Consider the following 13130-nt stretch of genomic DNA (forward strand, 5'->3'; position numbering starts at 1 on the left):
GATGTGTGGACGAGCGGCTAGCGCCCGACGCCCGAGAAGTCAAGGCGGCATCGACGCCCGAGTGGCCAGGCCCGAGCGACGAATGCAACACCGTGCGAGACGGCCATACGGCGCGGCGGATACGGTAGGTGATGCAGGAGTCCATTTGGAGCAGCGTGGCGACGGCCGGTGAAAAGCGACCAGCGGGTAGACGCGCGACCGGGTGGTCGCGCCGAGGTCGGAGTAGAGGCGGCGACGACTGACTTAGACCAACTGGCAATAGAACACTGATGACGGTCGTGACAGGGCGGTGTGTCGCGCGAGGCCGCCGGGTCGGAACGGAAGCCGCGGGGAGGGGGGGTGTCACGCCGATGTCGGAGTAGAGGCGCGTGGGGGTCGACGGCGGCGGTGGACCACACAGTTCGGTCTATGATCGGTGAACCAAAAAAGAAAATATTGGCCAAACGACCGGCAGAGAGAAAACCGTTCAAGAGATCAGAAAAACTCACCAGGGCAGTCGACCATAGATTGGCGTACGAACCCTGCTACGGGTCGTGCATCCCCCGACAGAGATCATGGATATCGACCTCCCCGGGGGTGGCGCATTGCGGAAGCGTGCGACTGTTAGGTCTAGGAACTTGCGGCTGATACCATGTTAGAAGGGATAGAAAGGAGATTGGTGGAATATGATGGATGTTATATTGAGCCTCTTGGGTGGTTTATATAGAGTACAAGGTTTGGAGAGCAAGAAGCCTCTCCTAGAGATAAGACAGGAGATGATTAGAAATCATAGTCTACCATATATGGCAAACCCGACATGACGCCTCGTCAACATCTTTTTTCCGGCGCACCACTACTTCGACACTACTGCGCCTATGACTAACTTGGCACCTCCTTGCGCCTGCGGCTCCACTGTGACTACCTCGACACCGGCCACCCCCTACACCACCCACGCTCTCGGCTACCTTGGCATCGGCACAAAGGCCTACCTTCTCTTTACTTCATAGAGCACTAGTATAGGGGGTGGTGTAGGGGGTGCCTTGAATTTGAAAGAGTTATGCAAGATCATGCTCCATAGGAAGAGGTGAAGTTCCCTTTTCTTTTCCCCGGGAAACGGTACCAGCAACTCTCGATATGCATATTGATCAATCAATCTCCACGTCCTGCCAGTTTGCTAAGTAGACTCACTCTACCGAGGGACAACTAAGGTTGGTTCCTGCCAATTCCCTTCCTGATCAGCCTTGGAATGGGCAAGTATGAGACAGGACTCCCTCTGTCTCTCCAAGTTTCAACCGCCTTGCTTAAGTAACTTCGTCGGTTTCCACTTCAGTCACAATTTCCGCGATGCATCAACCGTCACAACTGTGGGGGATGTCAGTCGGCTTACTTTCGGATTCTTTTCCAGTTAGGATCTTATTCTACCTTATCTTATACTTTAAAAAGATCATGTACTCCTATATATATGACCATGAGGCTCAAGCAATAAACATCGATTCCATCAATGAGAGCACAGAGATGGTACTGTTAACCGCCGTGCTGAAGTCGCTATTGATTCCTCGCTCCACAGTTTTGTGGATAAGGTTGATGCTTCCATTTTAATCTGACCTGGTCTGGCTTGTTGTTCATCTTTTCCTGCTAATTGAAGCCAAATTCAATGTTGATTGGGATGGATATCTACGGCAGGACGACATAGTATCATTTCGTCAGCACGATACTGGACCAGTGTGGAGTGGCATCCTTCTCATGTGCTGATCAGGTCGATAACACCACTGAGCAATGTTTTCCAGTAAACGTTCTCCTGAAAGACATACGCTAGGAGTAAATTATGTTTTTTTAGGAAGAAGAGGAATAAACTGTTTTTTGTAGGGAATTTATATACTCAGAGCGTTTCTGGAGTTATGGTCGAGACTTTTCAAGTCGAAACTATGGTACATGTGCTGCGAGTAAGAGGTCATGGTCTGCTTGGGTAGGGCTAGATTCAAATTTTATTCTTTCTCTTCTTAGCTGGTGGTTACGTCCTCTAGAATAAACAAAAAGTGAAATCATTCAAGGGTTACGTCTTACAAAGTTCACTCCACATCTTCTCAGGTGTTGACAGGTGACGCATTGTGTATGCATCACTTGAAGTAATGAAGATTTTTTTTATATATATTTTGAACCGTGCGTCGAACCGGTTTTTATTGTTGGATTTCTCACGCCGAAATCTTCGAAGCTAGATCCCATGTTAATAGGTTTGGCCAGATATTTTTTCACCAAAACTGAAAAAACGAAAAAGAAAATGAATGCCAAAAAAAGGGGGCACAAAAGCAAGACTTTCACTTTTTTGGGGAAGCACACACTGTGCTTTTTCCTTTTGGGGGGAGGCATAAGTTGTGCTTCTCGCGAAAGTAAGGCTATTGTGCTTCTTGTAGAAGCATATTGTTTTTCTCTTTTTCGGGGGAGCACGGGTTTTGTTTGAGCGGATGCACAACTGTGCCTTTTCTTTTTCCCGCGAAAGCATAGCTGTGCTTTTCCCTTTTCGAGAGCTCAACTGTGCTTCTAGCAGAAGCACGGATTATGCTTCTTATGGAAGCATATTCTATATATTTTTTCTTTTTTTTCGAGAAGCATAGTTATGCTTTGCAAAAAAAAATCATGAAAACCTAAGGAAAGCCAGGCAAAAGCCAAATAGTAAAAATAAAAACAGAAAACCGAAAACAAACCTGAAAATGCGTGTAGAAAATGAAAAAAAATGTGCGCCCAGCGCGAGGAACGTGGCACGATGTGCTGAGAGCGCTTCCGCACGTAGGAGCGACCTGTTGCGGTTGGCGCCCGCTGATTAGTTGCTCTAAAAAAGGCCGGTGGTTACTCACCAAGTTGGACCTAAGTTTATAGCCCATTTTGAAGTATCAGAGTTGTTTTGTTATAAAAATGGTTTCCCCAAGTGGTAAAACCCTAGCCTGCAGGAGTAACTAATAAGGGGTACCTTTTCGCGGGGAAGGTGGAGTAGTCGATGCTCAAGGGAGCCGCTCCAACAGCAGTGTGGTGCATCCAGACGGTTGCCACACGTCACACGCTGGGTACTATGGGAAAAGTTTTCATATTTTGCACACGTTTTTGGGCTTTTTTGGGCTTTTTTTTGTTTTTGGATTTATCCTAGTTTTTTCTTACAATATGGTTTTTCATTTGAAGCATACCGTGTTCAAGCACAGTTTTGCTTCACTATGAAGCGCGATTGTGCTTCCCGAAAATGAAAAGTACAATTGTGCTTCCTCGTGAAGCCCGTAGTCATGCTTCCCAAAAATGAAAAGCACAACTATGCTTCCACGTGAAGCACAACCATGCTTCTCGATAAGTGAAAAGTGCATCTATGCTTCCACGTCAAGCACAACTATGGTTCACGCAAAAGTGAAAAAAAACATAGTTGTGCTTCCTCAAAAAAGTGAAAAAACATAGTTCTTCCAGTTCCTCTTCTTTTTTGTTTCAGTTTTTTGGTGGTTTCGCTTTTTTTTGCTTTTGATTTTTTCTGCTTCCATCATTTATTTATGTTGTCTCGGGGTTCTTTTGGGAAAAAGAAGTCTAAACCTACTAACATGGGTTCTAGCTTCGAAGATCTCGATGCGACAAACCCAACTGTGAAAGCGGTTCATGATTTGGATGCATGGTTCAAGTGAAAAAATATTTTGGAAAAATGAATCTACAAAAAGGCACAAATCTATCATGTTGAGACAAGCCGCTTGTCACCATCGGAGAAGTGATCTTTGCAAAGAGTGTTGGGGAATGTAGTAATTTCAAAAAAAATCCTACGCACACGCAAGATCATGGTGATGCATAGCAACAAGAGGGGAGAGTAATGTCCACGTACCCTTGTAGACCGTAAGCGGAAGCGTTAAGACAACGCGGTTGATGTAGTCGTACGTCTTCACGATCCGACCGATCCAAGTACCGAATGTACGGCACCTCCGAGTTCAGCACACGTTCAGCTCGATGACGATCCCCGGACTCCGATCCAGCAAAGTGTCGGGGATGAGTTCCGTCAGCACGACGGCGTGGTGACGATGATGATGTTCTACCGGCGCAGGGCTTCGCCTAAATTCCGCGACGATATGACCGAGGTGGAATATGGTGGAGGGGGGCACCGCACACGGCTAAGGAACGATCACGTAGATCAACTTGTGTGTTCTAGGGTGCCCCCCTGCCCCCGTATATAAAGGAGGGAGGGGGAGGTGCGGCCGGCCCCCAAGGGGTGCGCCTGGAGGAGTCCTACTCCCACCGGGAGTAGGACTCCCCCCTCTTGCCTTGGTGGAGAAGGAAAGGGGGGAGGGGAAAGAGGAAAGGGGGGCGCCGCCCCCCCTCCTTGTCCTATTCGGACTAGGGGGAGAGGGGGCGCGCGGCCTGCCCTGGCCGGCCCTCCTCTTCTCCCTCATGGCCCATCTAGGCCCAATAACCCCCGGGGGGGTTCCGGTAACCCGTCGGTACTCCGAAAAAATCCCGGTTTCTCCCGGAACATTTCCGATATTCAAATATAGGCTTCCAATATATCAATCTTTATGTCTCGACCATTTCGAGACTCCTCGTCATGTCCTGGATCACATCCGGGACTCCGAACAACCTTCGGTACATCAAAATATATAAACTCATAATAAAACTGTCATCGTAACGTTAAGCGTGCGGACCCTACGGATTCGAGAACTATGTAGACATGACCTAGAACTATTCTCGGTCAATAACCAATAGCGGAACCTGGATGCTCATATTGGCTCCTACATATTCTACGAAGATCATTATCGGTCAAACCGCATAACACCATACGTTGTTCCCTTTGTCATCGGTATGTTACTTGCCTGAGATTCGATCGTCGGTATCTAATACCTAGTTAAATCTCGTTACCGGCAAGTCTCTTTACTCGTTACGTAATGCATCATTCTGTAACTAACTCATTAGCTACATTGCTTGCAAGGCTTATAGTGATGTGCATTACCGAGAGGGCCCAGAGATACCTCTCCGACAATCAGAGTGACAAAACCTAATCTCGAAATACACATGACTCTTTACTTTCGGCTCGTTTCCGAAAGTTTCTAGAAACATCTTATGCAAATCCTCCCTTAATTTAGCTAAAATTGGATCCGAGGTAGATGAAGATGTTTGTGGCAATGACGTAGGAGCAACCTGAGTACTAGATATTGGTGCAACTTGTGGGATGGGCGCCGAACCATAATTCGGCGGAAGACCAAACATGCTTGCGCCTATGGGTGGTGTGACAAAGTGATTCGGTGTTGATGCCGAATTGGGCACACTCATAATAGGATTAGGGTATGTAGGTGTAGTCACAAGATGGTTGGTTTGACTAGGGTAAAAATTCAACGGCATATTATATTGTTGTTTCATAGGTGGTGCCGATGAAATAGGTAAAGTTGGACTAGGGTTTTCAGATATACCAACAATACCACTAGATGACGGAGGCATATTTTTCTGAGCATTAGCACTAGCCACAAAAGAATTGTATGCCATCACATTACCCTTACTAACAAGACTCTCAATCACAGCCACTTGCTCTGGAGAAAAAACTTTACTCACAGTGATTTCATCTTGTTCGTCAATGAGAGGAGGGAAATTGACGTTTCCAACCGGAGTGATGTTGCCTTGACGGTCCTTCTTGAAACTTGAAAGAAACGCCTCCAAATCCTCCTCCTCGCACTTCTTCTTGAGTGCCTCAAAAGCCTCTTCACGCTGCTTCTTGCGTGCTTCGTAGGCTTGGCGATGTTCATCCGATAGTTCATCAAGACCGGGCTTAATGATGTTATCGTCGCTAACTTCTGAGGGCTTGGGGAGATCCGACATGGTTGATGATGATTCTTGATCTTTCTTCCCCAGCGGAGTCGCCAAAAAGTGTGTCCGCACATGAACACGTCACCGTGTACCTCCAACGCTGAGGGTGATGCACCGCAGCTCACGTCGAAGGAGACCCGTCCGGAAGCGCGGTACTTAAGCAATCCGGCGGGCGCTTTTGAGCACCCGAAACCCCACGCGCCCGGGAGGGACCCCGTCTGGACGCGCGGCGGCTATGGGCTGCCCTAGGCCGGTTCGCCCACCCCTAGAGCCTCGAGGATCGCTGCCCTTCAACACGAAGAATGAACGAAGAACGAGAGAGAAATAACCAGGGAGATATGTAAAACTAGGGTAAAAAGTAGATGGGTTTTGCGATTGTGTGTTGTTATTCAATCGGCCATCACCTCTTACATATATATGAGGCGGCTGGACTTTCCGTACAAGAAAAGGACTCAAATCCCGTCCAAAACATCAAAAGATAACCTAACTCGGACTACGAGGGCCGGAACTTCCGGTCAGCCCGGAACTTCCGGGCTAAAATTACATCAAGTTGCCCTCTTGCACAGCTCCTACAGGTTGCATATGGCTTCGGATCGTGATGGTCCCAAAAGAAAAGTTGTAGATCTTGCAATGTAGAAAAATTCCTTAGTTGATCACTTTTTCATCCGAGGTCATCTTGAAGTCGAAACTGGCCCCGCAAATCTGCAAATAATGTTAAAATTCTAGTTTTCGGGGTGCACCGCGTGCAAACTTTCGGTTTAGCCCGGAACCTCCCCGGAAGTTTTGCCCGGAACTTCCGGGGCAGATTTATGCAGAACACTGTTTTGGCTCTAACTTTTGCATACGAACTCCGATTTAGACGTTTCTTATATCAAAATCGATCCTTTTGACGAGGCGAAGACAATATGTGTAGAAACTTTTCTCATATAGGGCCATCTTGGGGGCATAATCAGCCGAATAGTGTTCTGAATACAAAATCTCAGTGCTTCAAACACAACTTCGGCCTTAGAGATGCGATCGGATGGCTATGGCCCAAATATCAAAGTTTCTCCTTTTGACGATACGGAACTTTCTCACTTTGTGCACTTTTCCATTTGAGGCCATCTTAATTAAGTTCTTGACCGTGCCAAAATCTGGTATCAACACATGCCCCCCTGTTTTTCGGCAAACTTGCGTGCCGAAAAATAATTTGCAATGTATTTGTTCTAAGGACGATGTCAACACTCCATCGGCCATTTATTTTTCTCAGGGCGATAATTATGTATCGACCATGTTTATGCTAAGGGCGATAGTTATATATCGGCCGTTGATTTTAACTTCTTGTTCACATCATACCTTGTAACCGATTACCACCAATCGGCTTTAAAGAGATGGGAATGAACCCGTTCCTTGTAGCACTAAGGAAATCAAACTCCGAAAGGTCACGCCCTGTTAAGCAAGTTACATCGGGATGATTCCAATCCACCGATGCATCGGCCAAAGCAACACAAGCCGAATTATCCGCGTGAATGATTTCTACCTCATCATCGATCCATTGTATTAAAAATTGATGCATGGTAGACGGCACACATCGGTTAGCATGAACCGAATCGCGACCTAATATAACATTATAGTTACCTTGGACCTCGGCGATGAAGAATGTGGTGGCCAAAGTTTTGCTTCCCATGGTGAGTTCCATGCACATCACACCTTTGGCCTCTGTCTTTTCTTTACCCTCGAATCCATTAAGTACCATATTGGTCTTCATCAATGCATCATCATCTAACCCTAACTTTTTGAAGACCAAGTAGGGCATAAGATTTACCACAACACCACCATTAATGAGCATCCTAGGAACCGGCCATCCGTTAATATGACCTTTGAGGTACAATGGCTTCAAGTGTTTCATCGGTTCTCTTGGCTTCTCGAAAATAGCATTCTTAGGACCAAAATTCAGCTGGGCTACCTCCCCTTCTTCACCTATAGCACGAAACTCGGCAGGTAAGTAATATACCATATTTATATCCATACCTTCCCGAACCGGCGTAGATTCATAATCCACCATCTCATCTTCATCTCCCAATGTGTATATTGGGCTTAAAGATTCCTCAATTGAAGGGGATGTTTCAGGTAGTGTAGACGATGTAATAGGGGTCGCATCATCCTCTTTTGGTGGTGAAGGTGTTGCTGCAGCTAATGTAGAAGCATCTGTGTTTTGTTTTTGTTTAGGCCTCCACACTTGTTTTGTGAGTGCTATGGGCCGAATTTCACCAAACAATTCATCCCTTTGCCTCTCCTCTTTGTGTTCTACCTTCTCGTGGTTCCTCATGCGTTGTAACCTCCTTTTCATGGTCTTAGTTAAACCGGGAGGACACCACTTAGGTTGAGTATATTTGGGATCCCTTGGTTTGGCCTTGCTTGTGCTCGCCTCATGATCATCAACCATGGAACCCTGCTGAACAATAACAATATCACCATTAGAAGTAGCCAGATTACCAACAACCGCCTTTTTGATCTCCTTTTGTTTGTCGCATTCTGAATTTTCCGCATTAGGTGACTTAACACGCCACACTTTTTTATTGGCCTTACTTGGAAAAAATTTTGTTGGCCGATTAGCACCATAACTCAAACGGCCTTGGGTGGGATAATAAAGCCTCTCGTGAGCAGGCCTTCTAGGTGTTGTCCACCCCATATGGAAAGCATAAGGAGCCATTGGGGGCTGCCCCCATCCTCCATTGAAGTCTCTCATGTAATATGGTGCATAGGAGGGTTGTGACATCCATGGTGTCGGTGCCCATGACCCATATGGCCTTGCATAGCGTCGAAAATCTTGCTCCGAAAGCGATCTTAAACGCTTCGAATGTGATGGCCGATTAGAGCTAGAACTGGCCGCTTGACTTGCATATTTGGATAGCAGCATATCAAAAGTTGGCTTGATTCCCTTGTGCTTAGCTTCACTCTTTCCCCACTTGCCAACTTCTGAATTCTTGGGCTTGATAAATTTAACATGAGTATCTTCTTGTACTTGTGGTTGCCCCCCGAGTACGGGATTTTTTATGGTGATCTTCAATACTTCCTTGCCATCGGGTTGCTTATCAAGCACAACCTCTCTTCCCAAGACTTTGTCGCCCTCCTTGCCTTTCCTGGGTTCACCAATAACAACATTATCTTTATTAGCAGATTCGGCTATGCTAGGCCAAATTAACATTTTCTTTCCCTCCAAGTCCATGGTGTTCATCGGAAAGGGCTGTTTATCAACTTGCATCTCAGCAAAATTCAATCGTCCATCATTAATGGCCGATTGTATCTGTTGTCGAAAAACATTGCAATCATTAGTAGCATGAGAAAATGAATTATGGTATTTGCAATAAGCACGCCGTTTCAGCTCATCAAACGGCGGTATGGTGTGTGATATTCTAATCATCTTATCATGCAAGAGAGCATCAAATATCTTATCACACTTAGATATATCAAATGTAAACCTCATCTCCTCATCACGATTCTTGCGAATCGGCTTAAGAGCATTGCATGTATAGGGTTTGGCCTTTGAGGACCAAACAAACTCAGTAGTATAAACATCAACCTCATTATCCGAATTATCATCATTGTGTTCAACCATATGCATTCTAGGACGATCGGTTGTAGACCTATGAATCTCTTTACTTCGACTCTCTTGAGCCAAAGCTTTTTGTAAGAATTGATTAATGTTCAAAAACTCATAACTTTCTAGCCTCTCTTTAATGTGAGTTTTCAAACCATTAAGAACAAGATCTGCCAAGTCTCTCTCAGTTATCACTAAGCTATAACATCGGTTTTTTATGTCTCTAAATCTCTTGACATAATCGGTGACCGATTCATCATGTTTTTGCCTAACCGATGTAAGATGTGACAACTTTAGCTCATTATCGCCGCTATAAAAGTGATCATGAAACTTTTGCTCTAATTGCGACCATAAGAGAATTGAGCCATGTGGTAAAGCAGCAAACCATGAAAATGCGGTGCCAGTTAAAGATAAGGGAAACAAGCGTACTTTCAACTCTTCTATGGAACCTGCTTCACCCAACTGTGCTAGACACTGACTCACATGCTCCCAAGTTGTTTTCGTACCCTCACCACTAAATTTAACAAAATCAGGAACCTTATAACCTTGAGGGTAAGAAATTGCATCGAAGTGTTCAGGATAAGGCTTTTGATACACACGACTCTTTACTTTCGGCTCGTTTCCGAAAGTTTCTAGAAACATCTTATGCAAATCCTCCCTTAATTTAGCTAAAATTGGATCCGAGGTAGATGAAGATGTTTGTGGCAATGACGTAGGAGCAACCTGAGTACTAGATATTGGTGCAACTTGTGGGATGGGCGCCGAACCATAATTCGGCGGAAGACCAAACATGCTTGCGCCTATGGGTGGTGTGACAAAGTGATTCGGTGTTGATGCCTAATTGGGCACACTCATAATAGGATTAGGGTATGTAGGTGTAGTCACAAGCTGGTTGGTTTGACTAGGGTAAAAATTCAACAGCATATTATATTGTTGTTTCATAGGTGGTGCCAATGAAATAGGTAAAGTTGGACTAGGGTTTTCAGATATACCAACAATACCACTAGATGACGGAGGCATATTTTTCTGAGCATTAGCACTAGCCACAAAAGAATTGTATGCCATCACATTACCCTTACTAACAAGACTCTCAATCACAGCCACTTGCTCTGGAGAAAAAAACTTTACTCACAGTGATTTCATCTTGTTCGTCAATGAGAGGTGGGAAATTGACGTTTCCAACCGGAGTGATGTTGCCTTGACGGTCCTTCTTGAAACTTGAAAGAAACGCCTCCAAATCCTCCTTCTCACGCTTCTTCTTGAGTGCCTCAAAAGCCTCTTCACGCTGCTTCTTGCGTGCTTCGTAGGCTTGGCGATGTTCATCCGATAGTTCATCAAGACCGGGCTTAATGATGTTATCGGCGCTAACTTCTGAGGGCTTGGGGAGATCCGACATGGTTGATGATGATTCTTGATCTTTCTTCCCCAGCGGAGTTGCCAAAAAGTGTGTTCGCATACGAACACATCACCGTGTACCTCCAACACCGAGGGTGATGCACCGCAGCTCACGTCGAAGGAGACTCGTCCGGAAGCGCGGTACGCAAGCAATCCGGCGGGCGCTTTTGAGCACCCGAAACCCCACGCGCCCGGGAGGGACCCCGTCTGGACGCGCGGCGGCTATGGGCTGCCCTAGGCTGGTTCACCCGCCCCTAGAGCCTCGAGGATCGCTGCCCTTCAACACGAAGAATGAACGAAGAACGAGAGAGAAATAACCAGGGAGATATGTAAAACTAGGGTAAAAAGTAGATGGGTTTTGCGATTGTGTGTTGTTATTCAACCGGTCATCACCTCTTACATATATATGAGGCGGCTGGACTTTCCGTACAAGAAAAGGACTCAAATCCCGTCCAAAACATCAAAAGATAACCTAACTCGGACTACAAGGGCCGGAACTTCCGGTCAGCCCGGAACTTCCGGGCTAAAATTACATCAAGTTGCCCTCTTGCACAGCTCCTACAGGTTGCATATGGCTTCGGATCGCGATGGTCCCAAAAGCAAAGTTGTAGATCTTGCAATGTAGAAAAATTCCTTAGTTAATCACTTTTTCATCTGAGGTCATCTTGATGTCAAAACTGGCCCCGCAAATCTGCAAATAATGTTAAAATTCCAGTTTTCGGGGTGCACCGCGTGCAAACTTTCGGTTTAGCCCGGAACCTCCCCGGAAGTTTTGCCCGGAACTTCCGGGGCAGATTTATGCAGAACACTGTTTTGGCTCTAACTTTTGCATATGAACTCCGATTTAGACGTTTCTTATATCAAAATCGATCGTTTTGACGAGACGAAGACAATATGTGTAGAAACTTTTCTCATATGAGGCCATCTTGGGGGCGTAATCAGCCGAATTGTGTTCTGAATACAAAATCTCAGTGCTTCAAACACAACTTCGGCCTTAGAGATGCGATCGGATGGCTATGGCCCAAATATCAAAGTTTCTCCTTTTGACGATACGGAACTTTCTCACTTTGAGCACTTTTCCATTTGAGGCCATCTTAATTAAGTTCTTGACCGTGCCAAAATCTGGTGTCAACAACAGTAATGATTCTAACACCCATGGAGTCTTGGTGCTGATCATGTTTTGATCGTGGAAGAGGCTTAGTCAATGGGTCTGCAACATTCAGATCCGTATGTATCTTGCAAATCTCTATGTCTCCCGCCTGGACTTGATCCCGGATGAAATTGAAGCGTCTCTTGATGTGCTTGGTCCTCTTGTGAAATCTGGATTCCTTTGCCAAGGCAATTGCACCAGTATTATCACAGAAGATCTTCATTGGTCCCGATGCACTAGGTATGGCACCTAGATCGGAAATGAACTCTTTCATCCTGACTCCTTCATTTGCTGCTTCCGAAGCAGCTATGTACTCCGCTTCACATGTAGATCCCACCACGACGCTTTGTTTAGAACTGCACCAACTTACAGCTCCACCGTTTAATAAAAACACGTATTCGGTTTGCGATTTAGAATCGTCCGGAGCAGTGTCAAAGCTTGCATCGACGTAACCATTTACGACTAGCTCTTTGTCACCTCCATATACGAGAAACATATCCTTAGTCCTTTTCAGGTATTTCAGGATGTTCTTGACCGCTGTCCAGTGATCCACTCCTGGATTACTTTGGTACCTTCCTGCTAAGCTTATTGCTAAGCACACGTCAGGTCTGGTACACAGCATTGCATACATGATAGAGCCTATGGCTGAAGCATACGGAACATCTTTCATTTTCTCTCTATCTTCTGTTGTGGTCGGGCATTGAGTTTGACTCAACTTCACACCTTGTAGTACGGGCAAGAACCCTTTCTTTGCCTGATCAATTTTAAACTTTTTCAAAACTTTATCAAGGTATGTGCTTTGTGAAAGTCCAATTAAGCGTCTTGATCTATCTCTATAAATCTTGATGCACAATATATAAGCAGCTTCACCGAGGTCTTTCATAGAAAAACTTTTATTCAAGTATCCCTTTATGCTATCCAGAAATTCTATATCATTTCCAATTAATAATATGTCATCTACATATAATATCAGAAATGCTACAGAGCTCCCACTCACTTTCTTGTAAATACAGGCTTCTCCAAAAGTCTGTATAAAACCATATGCTTTGATCACACTATCAAAGCGTTTATTCCAACTCCGAGATGCTTGCACCAGTCCATAAATGGATCGTTGGAGCTTGCACACTTTGTTAGCACCTTTGGATCAACAAAACCTTCTGGCTGCATCATATACAACTCTTCTTCCAGAAATCCATTCAAGAATGCAGTTTTGACATC

Source organism: Triticum aestivum, chromosome 4B (genome assembly GCF_018294505.1).
Source record: "Triticum aestivum cultivar Chinese Spring chromosome 4B, IWGSC CS RefSeq v2.1, whole genome shotgun sequence".
Taxonomy (NCBI): Eukaryota; Viridiplantae; Streptophyta; class Magnoliopsida; order Poales; family Poaceae; genus Triticum; species Triticum aestivum.